Source organism: Capricornis sumatraensis, chromosome 7 (assembly GCF_032405125.1).
Source record: "Capricornis sumatraensis isolate serow.1 chromosome 7, serow.2, whole genome shotgun sequence".
In the NCBI taxonomy this organism is placed as follows: domain Eukaryota; kingdom Metazoa; phylum Chordata; class Mammalia; order Artiodactyla; family Bovidae; genus Capricornis; species Capricornis sumatraensis.
Window position 1 is genome coordinate 29,315,575 of NC_091075.1, and position 19,662 is coordinate 29,335,236.

Below are 19,662 nucleotides of genomic sequence, written 5' to 3' on the forward strand. Positions count from 1 at the left end.
AAAAGCACACACTTGTACTCACCATAAAAAAACAAAATATACTGGTTTTAAATATCAATAATGCTTTGTGTGTCCATAAGGGCTACTATATCCTGTTACTATTTTTATTTCTTTATGAGCTAATATTTATATGTTGTAATAATTAAACAGTATATTTATTGTTCTTTCTTGAGCACATTCTATTGAAAGCAACTTGATGTACTAGGATAAAAATAAACTCTAGATTCTGACAGAATGCATTCTAATTGGGCTTATTTATGAGCTAAGTGACCCTACAAGTATCTCATTTTTCCCTTCCTACTCCTTTAATATGAGCATTCATGTCATTCTTAATGTGACCAATGTAGTCCTTATATATGGGAAAAAAGAGCACCTTTGATTAATTCACAAACTATGACCAATATTTGTAATTCATTTTTTTTTGAAAATTTTGTTTTGTCTTCATGCTATACATAAAAATATGTATCTGAAGGCTGTCTTTTCACCTTGTTGTTTAGAGTTTCCTTCTTTGTGTAGAAGCTTTTAGTTTTAATTAGGTCCCATTTCTTTATTTTTGCTTTTATTTCCAATATTCTGGGAGGTGGGTCATAGAGGATTCTACTGTGGTTTATGTCAGAGATGTTTTGCCTATGTTTTTCTCTAGGAGTTTTATAGTTTCTGGTCTTACGTTTAGATCTTTAATCCATTTTGAGTTTATTTTTGTGTATGGTGTTAGAAAGTGTTCTAGTTTCATTCTTTCACAAGTGGTTGACCAGTTTTCCCAGCACCACTTGTTAAAGAGATTCTCTTTTCTCCATCACATATTCTTGCCTCCTTTGTCAAAGATAAGGTGTCTATAGGTGCATGGATTTGTCTCTGGGTTTTCTATTTTGTTCCATTGATCTATATTTCTGTCTTTGTGCCAGTACCATGCTGTCTTGATGACTGTGGCTTTGTAGTAGGACCTGAAGTCAGGCAGGTTGACTCCTCCAGTTCCATTCTTCTTTCTCAAGATCGCTTTGGCTATTTGAGTTTTTTTTGTATTTCCATACAAATATTGAAATTATTTGTTCTAGCTCTGTGAAAAACATCGTTGGTAGCTTGATACGGATTGCATTGAATCTCTAGATTGCTTTGGGTAGTATGCTCATTTTCACTATATTGATTCTTCTGACCCATGAACATGGTATATTTCTACATCTATTAGTGTCCTCTTTGATTTCTTTCATCAGTGTTTTATAGTTTTCTATATATAGGTCTTTAGTTTCTTTAGGTAGATATATTCCTAAGTATTTTGTTCTTTTAGTTGCAATGGTGAATGGAATTGTTTCCTTAATTGCTCTTTCTGTTTTATCATTGTTAGTATATAGGAATACAAGGGATTTCTGTGTGTTGATTTTATATCCTGTAACTTTACTATATTGATTGATTAGCTCTAGTAATTTTCTGGTGGAGTCTTTAGGGTTTTCTATGTAGAGGATCATGCCATCTGCAAACAGTGAGAGTTTTACTTCTTTTCCAATCTGGATTCCTTTTATTTCTTTTTCTGCTCTGATTGCTGTGGTCAAAACTTCCAAAACTATGTTGAATAGTAGTGGTGAGAGTGGGTTCCCTTGTCTTGTTCCTGACTTTAGGGGAAATGCTTTCAATTTTTCACCATTGAGGATAATGTTTGCTGTGGGTTTGTCATATATAGCTTTTATTATGTTGAGGTATGTGCCTTCTATTCCTGCTTTCTGGAGGGTTTTTATCATAAATGGATGCTGAATTTTGTCAAAGGCTTTCTCTGCATCTACTGAGATAATCATATGGTTTTTATTTTTCAATTTGTTAATGTGTATTACATTGATTGATTTGCAGATATTGAAGAATCCTTGCATCCCTCAGATAAAGCCCACTTGGTCATGAAGAATGATCTTTTGAATATGTTGTTGGATTCTGTTTGCTCGATTTTGTTAAGGATTTTTTCATCTATGTTCATCAGTGATATTGTCCTGGTTTGTCAAACCTGATTTGTCAGGTTTTGGTATTAGGGTGATGGTGGCCTCATAGAATGAGTTTGAAAGTTTACCTTCCTCTGCCATTTTCTGGAATAGTTTAATTCAATAGGTGTTAGCTCTTCTCTAAATTTTTGGTAGAATTCAGCTGTGAAGCCGTCTGGACCTGGGCTTTTGTTTGCTGGAAGATTTCTGATTACAGTTTCAGTTTCCGTGCTTGTGATGGGTCTGTTAAGATTTTCTATTTCTTCCTGGTTCAATTTTGGAAAGTTGTCCTTTTCTAAGATTTTGTCCATTTCTTCCACGTTGCCCATTTTATTTGCATATAGTTGCCGATAATAGTCTCTTATGATCCTTTGAATTTCTGTGTTGTCTGTTGTGATCTCTCCATTTTCATTTCTAATTTTATTGATTTGATTTTTCTCCCTTTGTTTCTTGATGAGTCTGGCTAATGGTTTGTCAATTTTATTTATCCTTTCAAAGAACCAGCTTTTGGCTTTGTTGATTTTTGCTATGGTCTCTTTTGTTTCTTTTGCATTTATTTCTGCCCTAATTTTTAAGATTTCTTCCCTTCTACTAACCCTGGGGTTCTTCATTTCTTCCTTTTTTGGTTGCTTTAGGTGTCAGTTCAGTTCAGTTCAGTCGCTCAGTTGTGTCCGACTCTTTTTAACCCCATGAATCGCAGCATGCCAGGCCTCCCTGCCCATCACAGACTCCCAGAGTTCACTCAGACTCACGTCCATTGAGTCAGTGATGCCATACAGCCATCTCATTCTCTGTCGTCCCCTTCTCCTCTTGCCCCCAATCCCTCCCAGCATCAGAGTCTTTTCCAATGAGTCAACTCTTCGCATGAGGTGGCCAGAGTACTGGAGTTTCAGCTTCAGCATCATTCCTTCCAAAGAAATCCCAGGGCTGATCTCGTTCAGAATGGACTGGTTGGATCCCCTTGCAGTCCAAGGGACTCTCAAAAGTCTTCTCCAACACTACAGTTCAAAAGCATCAATTCTTTGGTGCTCAGCCTTCTTCACAGTCCAATTCTCACATCCATACATGACCACAGGAAAAACCATAGAGTTAGGTTATTTATTTGACTTTTTTCTTGTTTCTTGAGGTAAGCCTGTATTGCTATGACCCTTCCCCTTGGTACTGCTTTTACAGTGTCCCATAGGTTTTGGGTTGTTGTATTTTCATTTTCATTCATTTCTACGCATATCTTGATTTCTTTTTTGATTTCTTCTGTGATTTGGTTATTCAGCAGCGTTTTGTTCAACCTCCATATATTGAAATTTTTAATAGTTTTTCTCCTGTAATTGAGATCTAATCTTACTGCATTGTGGTCAGAAAAGATGCTTGGGATGATTTCAATTTTTTTGAATTTACCAAGGCTAGATTTATGGCCCAGGATGTGATCTATCCTGGAGAAGGTTCCATGTGTGTTTGAGAAAAAGGTGAAATTCATTTTTTTTTTTTTTTTTTGTGGTGAAATGTCCTATGGATATCAATTAGTTCTAACTGGTCTATTGTATCATTTAAAGTTTGTATTTCTTTGTTAATTTTCTTTTTAGTTGATTTATCCATAGGTGTGAGTGGCATATTAAAGTATCCCACTATTATTGTGTTATTGTTAATTTCCCCTTTCATAGTTGTTAGCGTTTCTGTTACATATTGTGGTGCTCCTATGTTGGGTGCATATATATTTATAATTGTTATATCTTCTTCTTGGATTGATCCTTTGATCATTATGTAGTGTCCATCTTTGTCTCTTTTTGCAGCCTTTGTTTTAAAGTCTATTTTATCTAATATGAGTATTGCTGCTCTTGCTTTCTTTTGGTCTCTATTTGCATGGAATATCTTTTTCCAGCCCTTCACTTTCAGTCTGTGTGTGTCCCTTGTTTGAGGTGGGTCTCTTGTAGACAACATATATAGTGGTCTTGTTTTTGTATCCATTTAGCCAGTGTTTGTCTTTTGGTTGGGTTCAACCCATTTACATTTAAGGTAATTATTAATAAGTACGATCTCATTGCCATTTACTTTATTGCTTTGGGTTCGAGTTTATATACCCTTTCTGTGTTTCCTGTCTAGAGAAGATCCTTTAGCATTTGTTGAAGAGCTGGTTTGGTGGTGCTGAATTTTCTCAGCTTTTGCTTGTCTGTAAAGCTTTTGATTTCTCCTTCATATTTGAATGAGATCCTTGCTGGGTACAGTAATCTGGGCTGTAGTTTATTTTCTTTCATCACTTTAAGTATGTCCTGCCATTCCCTCCTGGCTTGAAGAGTTTCTTTTGAAAGATCAGCTGTTATCCTTATGGGAATCCCCTTGTGTGTTGTTTGTTGTTTTTCCCTTGCTGCTTTCAATATTTGTTCTTTGTGTTTGATCTTTGTTAATTTGATTAATATGTGTCTTGGGGTGTTTTGCCTTGGGTTTTGGGACTCTCTGGGTTTCTTGGACTTGGGTGATTATTTCCTTCCCCATTTTGGGAAAGTTTTCAACTATTATCTCAAGTATTTTCTCATGGTCTTTCTCTTTGTCTTCTTCTTCTTCTGGGACTCCTATGATTCGAATGTTGGGGCATTTAACATTGTCCCAGATGTCTCTGAGGTTGTCCTATCTTCTGCCTCCATTATTCTACACTACTCCAGAGTGTTTTTGATCTCATTTATTGCATTGTTCATTATATATTGATTCTTTTTTATTTCTTATAGGTCCTTGTTAAACCTTTCTTGCATCTTCTTGATCCTTGTCTCCAGGCTATTTATCTGTAACTCCAATTTGTTTTCAAGGTTTTGGATCATTTTCTCTATCATTATTCAGAATTCTCTATCAGGTAGATTCCCTATCTCTTCCACTTTTGTTTGTTTTGGTGGCATTTATCCTGTTCCTTTACCTGCTGGGTATTTCTCTGCCTTTTCATCTGGTTTATATTGCTGTATTTGGGGTGGTCTTTCTGTATTCTGGAAGTTTGTGATTCCTCTTTATTGTGGAGGTTCCTCGCTGTGGATGGGGTTGGATGGATGGCTTATCAAGGTTTCCTGGTTAGGGAAGCTTGTGTCAGTGTTCTGGTGGATGGAGCTGGATTTCTTCTCTCTGGAGTGCAATGAAGTGTCCAGTAATGAGTTTTGAGATGTCAGTAGGTTTGGTTTGACTTTGGGCAGCCTGTATATTGAAGCTCAAGGCTATGTTCCTGTGTTGCTGGAGAATTTGAGTGGTATGTCTTGCTCTGGATCTTGTTGGCCCTTGGGTGGTGGTTGGTTTCAGTGTAGGTATGGAGGTGTTTGATGAGCTCCTATTGAGTAATGTTCCCTGGATTCAGAAGTTCTCAGGTGTTCTCAGGATTTGGACTTAAGCCTCCTGTCTCTGGTTTTCAGTCTTATTCTTACAGTAGCCTCAAGACTTCTCCATCTATACAGCACCTATGATAAACCATCTAGGTTAATGATGAAAAGTTTCTGCACAGTGAGGGACACCTGGAGAGGTACACAGAGTTACATGGAGAAGAGAAGAGGGAGTAGGGAGCTAGAGGTGACCAGGAGGAGAAGAGGGGGGAATCAAAAGGGGAGAGAGCAAGCTAGCCAGTAATCACTTCCCTATGTGCTCTCCACAGTCTGGATTCCTCAGAGATGTTCACAGAGTTACACAGGGAAGAGAAGAGGGAGGAAGGAGACAGAGGTGGCCAGGAGGATAAAAGGGGGAATCAAAAGGAAAGAGACAGATCCAACCTGTAATCAGTTCCCTAAGTGTTCTCCACAACCCGGAACACACAAAGAGATTCACAGAGTTGGGAAGAGAAGAAAAGGGGGAGGGAGGAGATAGAGGCAACCTGGTGGAGAAAAACGAGAGTCAAAAGGGGGAGAGAGCAATCAGGTCAGTGATCTCTTTCCCACGTAAAAATGGGTACTGAAGATTGGGTTCTTAAAGGTACAAAGTTAATAACAAATACCAAAAGCAAAGATTAAAAATCTAGAGTAGAGGTTAGATTCTCAAAAATACAATATTAAAAAAGTCACAAAAATTATAATATATGTATATATATATATGAAGTTTGCTTTAAAAATAGGGTCTTTTTTTGCAGGATAATAGTAGGTTATAAAAATGAAAATTAAAGGAGTAATAGGGGACTTAAAAATGAAAAAAAATTTCTTTAAAATAAAAAAATGATAATTGTAGAAATATATCTAGGACTTTCTCTGGAGCTATTGCAGACAGTGTGGGGTCAGTTCATTTTCAGATAGTTCCTTGGTCCAGCTTGTACTTCTCAAGGTCTATAGGCCCCTTCCATGTAGTCGGCACTAACTACAGGGTTTTAATCTATTGCACCTGTCACTTCCAAAGTGGTTCCTTCAGTTTATTTTAGCTTCTTCTGTTTGCTGGTCTCTTCCGCCCTGACACAGGTGGGGTGGTGGTGGTCACTTGTTTTAGGCTCACTTGTTCAGTTGTGTTGTGGGGAGAGAGGAACACTGCAAACAGATATCACTGGCGTGTGCTCACAGTGATTCAGCCACACTGGGTTTGCCCCAACTCACGGCGTGTGTGCGTTCCCCGTCTACACTGCTCAGGCTCTAGGTTGCTCTGCCAGGAACTGTCTGATGCTGGCCCTGGGTTGCATGCACTCCCCAGATCTAAGCTGCTCAGGTTCAGGTTCTCGGGTACTCCACAAAGGCGCAGACTTGGTTGGGCCCGTGTTTTGTGCCTGTCCCAGGTCCGAGGAGCTTAGGTGACCAGGTGTTTGGCAAGCACAGTTGCCCCCAGTTGAAGGCTGTGACTTATTGCCTCCCCCATCCCAGCTGCTTGGTTTTCTGTGTGTATAATGGGTGCACCTTCTCAGTTGTGCTGTATGTTTCTTCTGGGGAGCTGATCGCCAGCTGCAGGTCTCCCGGTGGATGTCAACCATCCAGAATCCCAAGAATTCTTGGTTAGCAACAAAGTCTGCTTGCAGATTGGTATGGGATGCCTCTCTGGGGCTGTGATTGCCCCCTTCCAGCTCTAGCTGCCCCCTGCCTACCTGTCTCTGGCAGGGGATGGGCCGGTCCTCAGCCGGCTAGCTCTGCCCAGTCCTTTGTTCTGTGAGTGGGCCTGGCGGTGTCTTCAGTTCATTTCAGTTTAGTCACTCAGTCGTGCCCAACTCTTTGTGACCCCATGAATCGCAGCATGCCAGGCCTCCCTGTCCATCACCAGCTCCTGGAATTTACCCAAACTCATGTCCATCGAGTCAGTGATGCCATCCAGCCATCTCATCCTCTGTCGTCCCCTTCTCCTCCTGCCCCCAATCCCTCCCAGCATCAGAGTCTTTTCCAATGAGTCAACTCTTTGCATGAGGTAGCCAAAGTATTCGAGTTTCAGCTTCAGTATCAGTCCTTCCAGTGAACACCCAGGACTGATCTCCTTTAGGATGGACTGGTTGGATCTCCTTGCAGTCCAAGGGACTCTCAAGAGTCTTCTCCAACACCACAGTTCAAAAGCATCAACTTTTCGGCTCTCAGGTTTCTTCACAGTCCAACTCTCACATCCATACATGACCACTGGAAAACCCATAGCCTTGACTAGACGGACCTTTGTTGACAAAGTAATGTCGCTGCTTTTTAATATGCTATCTAGGTTGGTCATAACTTTCCTTTCAAGGAGTAAGCGTCTTTTAATTTCATGGCTGCAGTCACCATATGCAGTGACTTTGAAGCCCAAAAAAATAAAGTCTGACACTGTTTCCCCATCTGTTTGCCATGAAGTGATGGGACCAGATGCCATGATCTTAGTTTTATAAATGTTGAGCTTTAAGCCAACTTTTTCACTCTCCTCTTTCACTTTCATCAAGAGGCTTTTTAGTTCCTCTTCACTTTCTGCCATAAGGGTGGTGTCATCTGCTTATCTGAGGTGATTGATATTTCTCCCAGCAGTCTTGATTTCAGCTTGTGTTTCTTCCAGCCCAGCATTTCCCATGATGTACTCTGCATAGAAGTTAAATAAGCAGGGTGACAATATACAGCCTTGACCTACTCCTTTTCTTATTCGAAACAAGTCTGTTGTTCCATGTCCAGTTCTAACTGTTGCTTCCTGACCTGCATACAGGTTTCTCAAGAGGCAGGTTAGGTGGTCTGGTATTCCCATCTCTTTCAGAATTTTCCAGAGTTCATTGTGATCCACACAGTCAAAGGCTTTGGCATAGTCAGTAAAGTAGAAGTAGATGTTTTTCTGGAACTCTCTTGCTTTTTTGATGATCCAGAGGATGTTCGGAATTTGATCTCTGGTTCCTCTGACTTTGCTAAATCCAGCTTGTACATCTGGAAGTTTACTGTTCATGTATTGCTGAAGCCTGGCTTGGAGAATTTTGAGCATTACTTTACTAGCATGTGAGATGAGTGCAATTGTGCAGTAGTTTGAGCATTCTTTGCCATTCCGTTTCTTTGGGATGGGAATGAACACTGACCTTTTCCAGTCCTGTGGCCACTGCTGAGTTTTCCAAATTTGCTGACATATTGAGTGCAGCACTTTCACAGTATCATGTTTCAGGATTTGAAATAGCTCAACTGGAATGCCATCACCTCCACCAGCTTTGTTTATAGCGATGCTTTCTAAGGCCCACTTGCCTTCACATTCCAGGATGTCTGACTCTAGATTAGTGATCACACCATCGTGATTATCTTGGTTGTGAAGATCTTTTTTTTATAGTTCTTCTGTGTATTTTTGCCACCTCTTCTTAATATCTTCTGCTTTTGTTAGGTCCGTACCATTTCTGTCCTTTTCATGCCCATCTTTGCATGAAATGTTCCCTTGGTATCTCTCATTTTCTTGAAGAGATCTCTAGTCTTTCCCATTCTGTTGTTTTCCTCTATTTCTTTGCATTGATCGCTGAAGAAGGCTTTCTTATCTCTCCTTGCTATCCTTTGGAACTCTGCATTCAAATGGGAATATCTTTCCTTTTCTCCTTTGCTTTTGGCTTCTCTTCCATTCAAAGCTATTTGTAAGGCCTCCTCAGACAGCCATTTAGCTTTTTTGCATCTCTTTTCCATGGGGATGGTCTTCATCCCTGTCTCCTGTACAAGGTCAGAAATCTCTGTCCATAGTTCATCAGGCACTCTGTCTATCAGATTTAGTCCCTTAAATCTGTTTCTCACTTCCACTATGTTAGGGCTTTTCGTGGGATAGCTATCCCACAGTCTGGGTTGCTATCTCAAGCTAGATCCCTCAGATTTCACTCGGGGCATTCATGCTTCGTCCTTACCCTAAGCAATGCAGCCTGTGCCTCCCTGTCCAGCCCGCGCTTGCTAGTAGGGGATGCAGGCATCTAGGCTGCTGTTCCGCCGGGAGTTGCTCTTAAGCATGTAATCTGTGGGTTTAAATTATTTATTTATTTTTCTCCCCAGTTATTTTGCCCTCTCAGATTCCAAGGCTCGCCACAGATCCACCAGAAAGAGTGTTTGCTGGTGTTTGGAAACTTCTCTCTTTTTTAAGACTCCCTTCCCTGGACGGATCTCCATCCCTACCTCTTTTGACTCTCTTTTTATCTTTTATCTTTTGTCCTAACTCCTTTAGAAGACAATGGGCTGCCTTTCTGTGTGCCTGATGTCCTCTGCCAGCATTCAGAAGTTGTTTTGTGGAATTTGCTCAGCATTTAAATGTTCTTTTGATGAATTTGTAGCGGAGAAAGTGGTCTCCCAGTCCTATTCCTCTGCCCCCCTAGGACTGCCTCCCAAATAGTCTTCGTAAGGTATATTATTGTTTACAATGTCTTGTGGGTCTAAACATTATACATTACTAGTGTATTTGTTTTTTATTGCTGTATATAACAAATTACCACAAACTCAGTGGCTTAAACCAAAACCCCTTTATTAGCCAACAGTTCTGTTGGTCAGAAGTCTAGACATCTCATTGAGGTTATATGCTTAACCTCTCAAAAAGGTTAAAAAATCAATGTTGGTGAAACTAGACTCTTATTTGAAGGTTCCAGGGAAATATCTGTCCCCACATTCATTCAAGCTGTTGACTGAATTAAGGTCTTCATGGTTTTAGGATTGGGGTCCCTGTTTCTTTGCTATGGTCAAGGAGTAGGCTACTCTGAGCTCTGGGTGAATGCAGCCTGCCTGCATTCCTTGGCAAATGGCTTCCTCTATCCTTAAGCTAGGAGAGGCATATCAAAATCTTACTATGCTTCAGATATTTGACTGCTTCATCTGCCACTTGGTAGAGAAAATGCTACTTTTAAAGGATTCACCTAACTGGGTCAGGTTCATCCAATCTCCATATTTTAAAATCAGTTGCTGTTTAGTTTCTAAGTTGTGTCCAAGTCTTTGCGACCCCGTGGACTGTAGCTCTCCAGGCCCCTCGGTCCATGTGATTTTCCAGGCAAGAACACTAGAGTAGGTTGCCATTTCCTTCTCCATGGGATCTTTGCAACCCATGGATTGAACCCACATTGCCTGCATTGGCAAGCAGATTCTTGACCACTGATCCACCAGGGAAGATCCATTTACTGGCACTTCAATTACATCAACAAAAATTCCTTCATAGTAGTTAACAGATTAGTGCTTGTTTGGTTAACCAGGAGACAGGAATCTTGGAATGATATATTTAAAACTCTGCTTATCAGAATTAGTTTACTCAATTATAGTGAACACATTCCTCAATTTTTCCTTCTTTTGATGTCATTATATCTCTAATTTATTTGTATATAGGACTTGAGATTTTTCCATTAGTGCTGGTTAAGACATGTTAGTTATTTGATTTTTGTGTTTTTTCCCCTTCCATATTTCACTTGGGTTTTAAATTTTAAATATTGACAGTGATTGTTCAGTACTTGAAAATTATCATTCAACTGTATTTTAACTTCCATTGTTTCTGTATAAAATTCAAAATCACCTAAATATTGTCCATCTAAGTATTGCTTCCTTGAAGATAATGCATATTTGTTCTCAAGATAGTTTAAATATGTTTCTTTTTCTTCAGTTTTCAACAGTTTTACTATGATGAACCTAGGTATGATTTTCTATATATTTATCCTGATACATGTATACATTGTTTTTTGAGTTTATGCCTTGATGGCTCCCCCCTGCCCCAAATTTGGAAAGTTCTGTCAAACAAACAAATATGTTTTTTGCTTCCAGGAGTTTAAAGGCAGAAATGGAAAATAGGTAGAAAAAAATATTAAAAATGTATAAACAAATTTATAGAATATTTTTAAGTGAGCTGTAAATATATTGAACAAATTAATGTTATCTGATGCTGGGAGGGATTTGGGGCAGGAGAAAAGGGGACGACAGAGGATGAGATGGCTGGATGGCATCACCAACTCGATGGATGTGTTTGAGTAAACTCCGGGAGTTGGTGATGGACAGGGAGGCCTGGTGTGCTGCGATTCATGGGGTTGCAAAGAGTTGGCCATGATTGAGCAACTGAACTGAACTGATCATCTTAACCATTTTAAATGTATAGTTCAGTGGTATTAAATACATCCATTTCTTCAACCATCATTGCCATCCATCTTCAGAACTCGTTCCATCTTTTAAAACTGAAACTCTGTACTCACTAAACAATTACTCCCATTGTCCCTCCCCCAGCATCTACAAATCGGAGAGTTGAGGGGAAATGGATGTCTTCCCCAGTATATACTATGGGCATTTGAATCTTAAAGAAGAGAGAAAAAAGAAACAAATCTGGAGGTTTGAATATGAGCTCCATCTGTTGTAACTTTAGTTCTGAGTAGGACTTCCCTGGTGGCTCAGACAGTAAAGCGTATGCCTACAATGCGGGAGAGCCGGGTTCGATCCCTGGGTTGGGAAGATCCTCTGGAGAAGGAAATGGCAACCCACTCCAGCACTCTTGGCTGGAAAATCCTATGGATGGAGGAGGGTGGTAGGCTACAGTCCATGGGATCGCAAAGAGTCAAACATGACAGCGATTTCACTTCACTTCAGTACCAGCTATATCACTGGCCAGATTACTAACTCTAGGTTCCTGTCTGGCTTACATATTCATCATAGCTTGTGTTGTCTTGTTGGTTGAAATAAACCAGAATGCACCAGACACAAGTTATACTAGTCCTTGAAAGACCATTTCAAAATGAAAAGAATGTTCTGAGAATAATGTTATATTAGCATTAGTGTTGGGGAGAAGTGTAGGAGTGCGGGATATTGAATAAAGTGCATTTTCTTGATTTGAAGATGCCATAGAGTGCCCAGCAAAATCAATAAGCAAACTCACATCATGAAATTTTGTGAAAATGAGTGTGAATAAAATTTCCTAGTGTTTTGGAAAAGAGAAAAATAAAATGTATACACAGTGTCTAAACATTAGAATACTTTCTAGTTCTCAACAGCAACATTAGAAAGTATAAGACTGTGCACAATGCCTTTCAAATGCCCAGAGAAAATAATTTCCAATCCAGAATTCTCTTCTCACCCACAGGATCAATCTAGCATGAAGGTTAAAAAAGAGGAGGTTTTCAGATACACAAGTTTTCACAAAATTTATCTTCCCTAAACACTTTTTCAACAAATTACCAGAGGATATGTACCCATAGGCAAGGAGGCCATGAATGCAGAAGACACAAGATCCAGGATTCAATACAGAAAAAGAACAAAGGAATTCCCAGGATATTGCTACAGATAAATCCTAGAAGGCAGCCAAGCATCAGACCTTAGCAGAAGGGCAAAACAAGAGTAGTGTCTTCAGGAACAAAATGAATATTATAAGTTACCTGTTATGCTTGGCTATAGAAGAGTTATAGATGATATTTTATGTTATCAATAGGGTCTATAGGCATGCTCAGAGCTTCTCTGGTGGCTCAGATGGTAAAGAATCTTGCAATGTGGGAGGCCTGGGTTTGATCCCTGGGTTGAGAAGATCCCCTGGAAGAGGCTATGGCAACCCACTCCAGTATTCTTGCCTGGAGAATCCCCACAGACAGAGGAGCCCTGTGGGCTGTGGTCCATGGAGTCGCAAAGAGTCAGACACGACTCAGTGACTAAGCACTGTGCAGCATAGGCACGCTAAATACGTGGAAAAGCAAAGAAGAAAGAAAAGTTCTCGAAGAACTTAAAATGGAGCAGGAAAGACAGTGAAATGAGTTTCATAGCTATGAACAATATTTGTGTATTCATAATATAAACACTAAATATTAGTTTTAAGTGGTTCTATTGATTATGTCTAATTATTACAACTTTTCGGTCAGAAATTATGATTTTCAAGTTTTAATTTAACACGTTGAAAAGTGAAAGTGAAAGTTGGTCAGTCGTGTCCAACTCTTTGAGACTCCATGGACTGTCCATGGAATTCTCCAGGCCAGAATACTGGAGTGGGTGGTCTTTCCCTTCTTCAGGGGATCTTCCTGAAACAGGAATCGAACCCAGGTCTCCAGCATTGGAGGTGGATTCTTTACCAGCTGAGCAACCAAGGAAGCCCAATTTAACACATTAGTGGTGGTGGTGGTGGTGTTGGTTTAGTTGCAAAGTTGTGTCCAACTCTTGCGACCCCATGGACAGAGGAGTCTGACAGGTTACAGTCCATGGGATTCTCCAGGCAAGAATACTGGAATGGGTTGCCATTTCTTTCTCCAAGGGATCTTCCCAACCCAGGAATCAAACCTGGGTCTCCTGAATTGTAGGCAGATTCTTTACCAAATGAACTACAAGGGAAGTTTTGCATGTAATAATAGGCAAATTGGCAGCTATGATTCAGGGTCTGCAGAGGTGAAAAAGTCCTTATACAAGTGTCTCCCTCCAAAGATCAGGGTCCCTGGTGCTTGCCCACTTCCAGATCTAGACAAGACAAACTCAGCTCTGGGGCAGATTTCTCCTTCAGCGCTAAGAGGATCTGGCTTGCAGGCATAATGTCGGAGAAGCTCTCTCTAACGCCCGTGTCAGCAGCGTCCTTTTCATCCCCGAGGTCAGCTCTGGACTCTTGCTGCTTCGACAAGATGCTGCCTTCCTTCTCCAAAGCCTGGAGGTAAAGCTCCACCAGCTGTCTGGACTGACAGGCTTCCTCTCTCTGGTCAAGCACCTGATGTAGGGTGTTCTGGAGCCCCTGGACTGCCACATGATTTTGGCCTAGTTTCTGAGGCAGCTCTGAACATGGGACATCAGTGAGCATCTGGAACTCTTCCTTGGACGTCAGGATGATGCTAGATAGGTCTTCCTTCAGCTGCCTGGCCACGTTCTTCCATTTCAACGCTGCCCTGCTGTCTGTTTCATCTCTGTCGAAGGATTCTTGGGTTATCCAAGCTGTACCTCCTGAATTGTGTGTCCACTTCTCATTCCCAGCCAATGCCACAAACTTAGTATTGACAGGAAGACACAGGAAGTAATTGTCATCATCCACTGTGGTGCCATCCTCTGCCAGGACCAGGGTGGCTGGCGCCTGGGACTTAATGATGGCCAGAACATCACAAGCCTTGTTCCTCAGCTCCTTGAGGCATGAGGCCTCCATGCTGTGCTGATCCCGGCTGTTGTTGCGGCGTAGGAGACGCTGCTTTAGAGCCCAGATCTCGCTGGGTTCTAGAGCTGCAGGTCTGCTGGCTACCTCCGTTCTCTTCAGGGTGGGACCAGACTGACAGAGAAGTCAGGTAGTCTGGGGTGTGGAAATCTTCCCCAACTCTGCCCCCCACAGCATGCCAGGAAATGGAGCTGAGCAACCAGGGAAGCCCAATTTAACACATTAGGATCAGATAATCCTGTTCCTAAAGCTTAATCATTTCCATGCAGTAGAGTACTACAATTGAATACATGAAAAATATGTTTTAGTCACATATAATATTCTTTTCAAGCAAGCCGTGTTGAATTTGTGGAGCAGATCCTTTTCAGAAATGCTACACTGTTCTAAAATTAAATTAAAATTCAAACACTTGGAACATAGAAATTAACTGAATTTATATTAGAAGATGTAATAAAAGATTTTACATAGTTCAATGTAGGATAATTGTTATATAAAGTGTATCTAGATGATTCTACAAATTTATTAAAACTCAATACTGTATGATATGATAGTTTTATATGGTAGCTTTCCAGAAAGCTCATATTATCCAATTTGCTATAATTATTGGAACTGCATTTCAATTAAACACTTAGCAATTTCCTTGTTCTTTTTGAAATATTTTGAAACCCATTAGTGTGTCAGTGACTTGGCATTGCTCTCTAATTGCAATAGATTTCGAGTGATAAAAATTGATTTTTTTGTAGCGTACTTTGTAGAGTCAGCATTGGTTACCTGAATACATTAAAATTCTCTTAAAACATTATTTAATGTTGTTAGAAGGTTTCATTGTCTGAATTCAAGATTATGTATGCAGATTATTCTTCACTGCAGTGATTTGTATTTTGAGGAAATGTAATGAAATGTGAAATCCTAGGAAATATTAGGATATTGAAAACATATTTTAAAAGCCTCTTTACATATAAAGCTAAATTTTGCCACCATAGGTTAAATGTATCTGTTAGCATTTTAGGGATCATAATGTAATTTTTGTTATAAGTATATTACAAAGCAATAACAGAAATATTAAATTTATAATTTCAGAGGACAAACCTTTAATTATAGTCAGTAACTTTCACACCATTTACTTTTTATAATAAAAACATTTATTATATTAAAATTATAGAAAGTACAAAGTTATTACTTTATATCTCAATGGTTTTTTATAAACACCCATATAACCATTATCAAATGAAGAATTAGAACATTACAAGTATCCTTAACCCCCCACTTCTTTTGCCCCAAAGTAACCACTGTTCTGGTTTTTGACACCATTGGTTTATTTTCACTGTGTTTCAACTTATATAAAAATTGAATATGGTGGGTTCTGTTTTGTGTCTGGCTTCTTTCTCTCAACCTTTTAATTTTTAGGCTTAATCTGTGTTGCTGCAAGTATCAATAATTAGTTCATTCTCAATATAATATATCACACTTTCTTTATCCATTTTACTACTGATGGAAATTTACGTTGTTTCTAGTTTAGTGCTTTTATGAATAGTGTTAAAGTTGTTGTTCAGTCGCTTAGCCATGTCCAACTCTTTGTGACCCATGGACTGGAGCACTCCAGGCTTCTTTGTCCTTCGTCATCTCCCAGAGCTTGCTCAATCTCATGTCCATTGAGTTGGTGATGCCTTCCAACCATATCATCTTCTGTCATCCCCTCCTCTTCCTGCCTTCAGTCTTTCCCAGCATCAGGGTCTTTTTCAGTGAGTTATCTCTTTGCATCAGGTGGCCAAAGTACTGGAATTTCAGCTTCAGCATCAGTCCTTCCAATGAATATTCAGGACTGATTTCCTTTAGGATGGATGGGTTGGATTTCCTTGCAGTCCAAGGGACTCTCAAAAGTCTTCTCCAATAGCACAGTTCAAGAGCATCAATTCTTTGGTGCTCAGCCTTCTTTAAGGTCCAACTCTCACACCCATACATGACTACAGGAAAAACCATAGCGTCATTTTTTTTTCTCATTTTAGCCATTAGTCTTTAGGAGTATTACATTGAATCTTTAATATGCATTTTCCTGATGGCTAATGAAGCTTAATCTGGAGAAGGAAACAGCAGTCCACTCCAGTATTCTTGCCTGGAAAATCCCATGGACAGAGGAGCCTGGTGGGCTACAGTTCAAGAGTTAACAAAGAATCAGCTCTGACTTAGTGATTGAACAACACCCCAGTGAAGTTTAATACCTTTGCATATATTTTTTGACTATTTGGATAATCTGTTGTAAACTGCCTTTTAATATCACTTGCATATTTATCTTTTGAATTATGTTATTATTGATTTTTAGTAGTGTTTGGTATATTAGATATATTTTATAGTTATACATAATGTAAACAAATCTCTATGATTACACTTTCACTTTCTTACTGGTTTCTATTGATGGATATAACTTTTTCATTTTGATATCAAATTTATTCATCTTTTCCCTACAGTTACTTCTTTTAGCATCCTATTTAAGAATTCATTCATAATCATAGTTCTTAAATAATTTTTATAGAAGTTTTATTGCTTTGCTCTTCACAATTATTATCCCAGAAGTCTCTGGGATATCTTAATTTCTTATCATTCTTTTTTCTTTATACCGCTATTCAGCAGTTATTTCCACCTTTCTATCTTCCAGGTCACTTGTCTGTTCTGCCTCAATTATTCTCCTATTGATTCCTTCTAGAGTATTTTTAATTTCAGTAATTGTGTTGTCATTGTTTGTTTATTCTTTATTTCTTCTAGGTCATTGTAAAATGTGTTATGTTTCTTGTATTTTCTTCATTCTGTTTTTGAGATTTTGTGTCATCTTTACTACATTGCTCTGAATTCTTTTTCAGATAGTTTGTCTATTTTCTCTTTGTTTACTTGTTTTTGTTTGTTTGTTTGTTTTTTGCCTTGTTCCTTCATCTGCCTGGTATTTCCCTGTCTTTCATTTTGTCTAACTCACTGTGTTTGAGGTCTCCTTTCCCCAGTCTATAGGGTTGTACTTCTTGCTTTTGGTCTCTGCTCTGGGTGTCTTGTATAGGCTTTGTGTTGGGAGGGACTTCTGCCTCATTCTGGGTGGGAGGAGGTGAGTTCTTTTCCTCTGATGGATAGGGTCATGTGAGATGGTGTGTTTTGTGGTGTCTGTGCAGCCTGTCTGCTGCTGATTGCATTTGTGTCCCTGTGTTACTTGTGCTTGTGTGAGGCATCCAGCACTGGGTGCTGCAGCCAGATGGGTGGTGCCAGATCTTGGATTTGGATGGAGGATTCATGGGAGTTCTCATTAATACCCCTTGGGGTCAAGAGTTCTCTAGTGTCCTGGACTTGGTGCTGCCACTGCTCTTTACAGTTAGATCTATGATATTATTTAAGTGGATGCTGCTACTGCTGCTAAGTCACTTCAGTCATGTCCGACTCTGTGCGACCCCATAGACAGCAGCCCACCAGGCTCCCCCGTCCCTGGGATTCTCCAGGCAAGAACACTGGAGTGGGTTGCCATTTCCTTCTCCAATGCATGAAAGTGAAAAGTGAAAGTGAAGTCATTCAGTCATGCCCGACTCTTAGCGACCCCATGGACTGCAGCCTACCAGGCTCCTCCATCCATGGGATTTTCCAGGCAAGAGTACTGGAGTGGGGTGCCATTGCCTTCTCCAAGTGGATGCTGCACATATATTTATGGATGAGATTACCCTGTAATGGGCTTCCCTAGTAGCTCAGCTGATAAAAAATCCTCTTGCACTGGAGAAGATCTAGATTTGATCCTTGGGTTGGGAAGATCCCCTGGAGAAGGGGAATGGATACCCACTCCAGTATTCTTGCCTGGAGAATTCCATGGACAGAAGAGCCTGGAAATCTATAGTCCATGGGGTCACAAAGGATCGGACATGAGTGAGAGACATTCACTTTACTTACCCTGTAATATTCTTGAACTTTTTCTTATCAGTCTTTGTTAACAGACTTTGCTCCTTTCTGGGTTCAAGAAAAATGGTATGGGAAGCTGAATAAATCAGCTATTGCTCTATGTGTAAACAATTTTGAAATCTCAGTGGCTTAAACAATAGTTTAAGCTATTATGCTACATCTCTTTACTTATAGTGTTTTCAGTATCATTCAGTTTTAAATATATCCTAATTTACCTTATAATATCTTCTTAGACCTATAAGTTTTTAAAAATTCTATTTAAATTTTACAAATGTTTATAGTCTTTTTAAAATTGGTACAGTTTTTTGGTAATTGAGTTTTAAATTTTGTAGTCTAGAAATTTCATCTATCTGTTGCTCATTTTTTGAAATCTCTTGAGGTTTGATTTAAAGCTGAATACTTACTATTTTTATAAATGTTCCATTCACACTTAAAAACATGTATTTGCCAGTAGTTGTATATAATGCTCTACCAATATCAGCTAGATTAATTAGCTTATTAATGAAATTTTCATGTCTTTTTTATCTTGCTTAATGTATTAATTACTTTGAGTAGTGTGTCAGAAATTCCCACTGTAGTGATATATTTTACAATTACTCCTCATGGTCTGTTCAATTTTTACGTAATAAGTTTTGAATCAATACTGTTATGTGTCTACCAATTATAGCTGTCAGTTAAACTGAACCGTTTATCATGCTATAACGACCCTCTTTACTTGTGTGTTTCAGGTCTAGCAGCCATTTTTTTTTGTTGTTGTTGTTAGAATTTACCTGGTATATCATTCTTCCTCCTTTTACTTCCAACTGTTTTCAGACCATATGCTTTTATTTGTTGCCTTTTGTTGCTAACATATTCAGAAACTAGGTGGATTTTATGTTTATAACCAGATTGTACAATCTGTATTATCTGTTGTTTTCAATTTTCTGTATTTCTTTGTTTTCTTTCTTTTTCTTTTTTCTTTTTTTTTGAAATGATTCAGGGCCTTCACACTATCTTCTATCCCCCACCGTACTTCATCTGTTTGCTTTCTGGTGTGCAAGCTATTCTTACATTTTTATAAAATACCCTTGGTGTTGCTACACACACATTTACTTAATAAAATTTATATTTCATCAAGACCTTTGCTCTCCCAAACAATGCTTTAACTTTCTTTACTTTTGTTTAACCTTACATATTATCTTATGTGATAAATTGCTGTTTAGATTCACCATTAATTATTATATTCTTTAGTTTTTTTTTTTTTATTTCAGACATTCCTTCTACTGTCACTTTTCTTCTTGATGTATCATTTAGAAACCCCTTTAGTGGACTCCCCTGGTGGCTCAGATGGTAAAGCGTCTGTCTACAG

At 39.2% G+C, this 19,662-nt stretch overlaps 1 protein-coding gene and 1 pseudogene across 1 annotated transcript in view; one reads left to right on the top strand and one right to left on the bottom strand.

Moving 5' to 3' along the window:
* Positions 1-19,662, top strand: part of STPG2 (sperm tail PG-rich repeat containing 2) — a 339,045-nt gene that overhangs the window by 242,822 nt on the left and 76,561 nt on the right. The window lies entirely within an intron of this gene.
* LOC138082206 (DNA fragmentation factor subunit alpha pseudogene) overlaps positions 13,689-19,662 on the bottom strand; it is a 70,331-nt pseudogene continuing 64,357 nt past the window's right edge.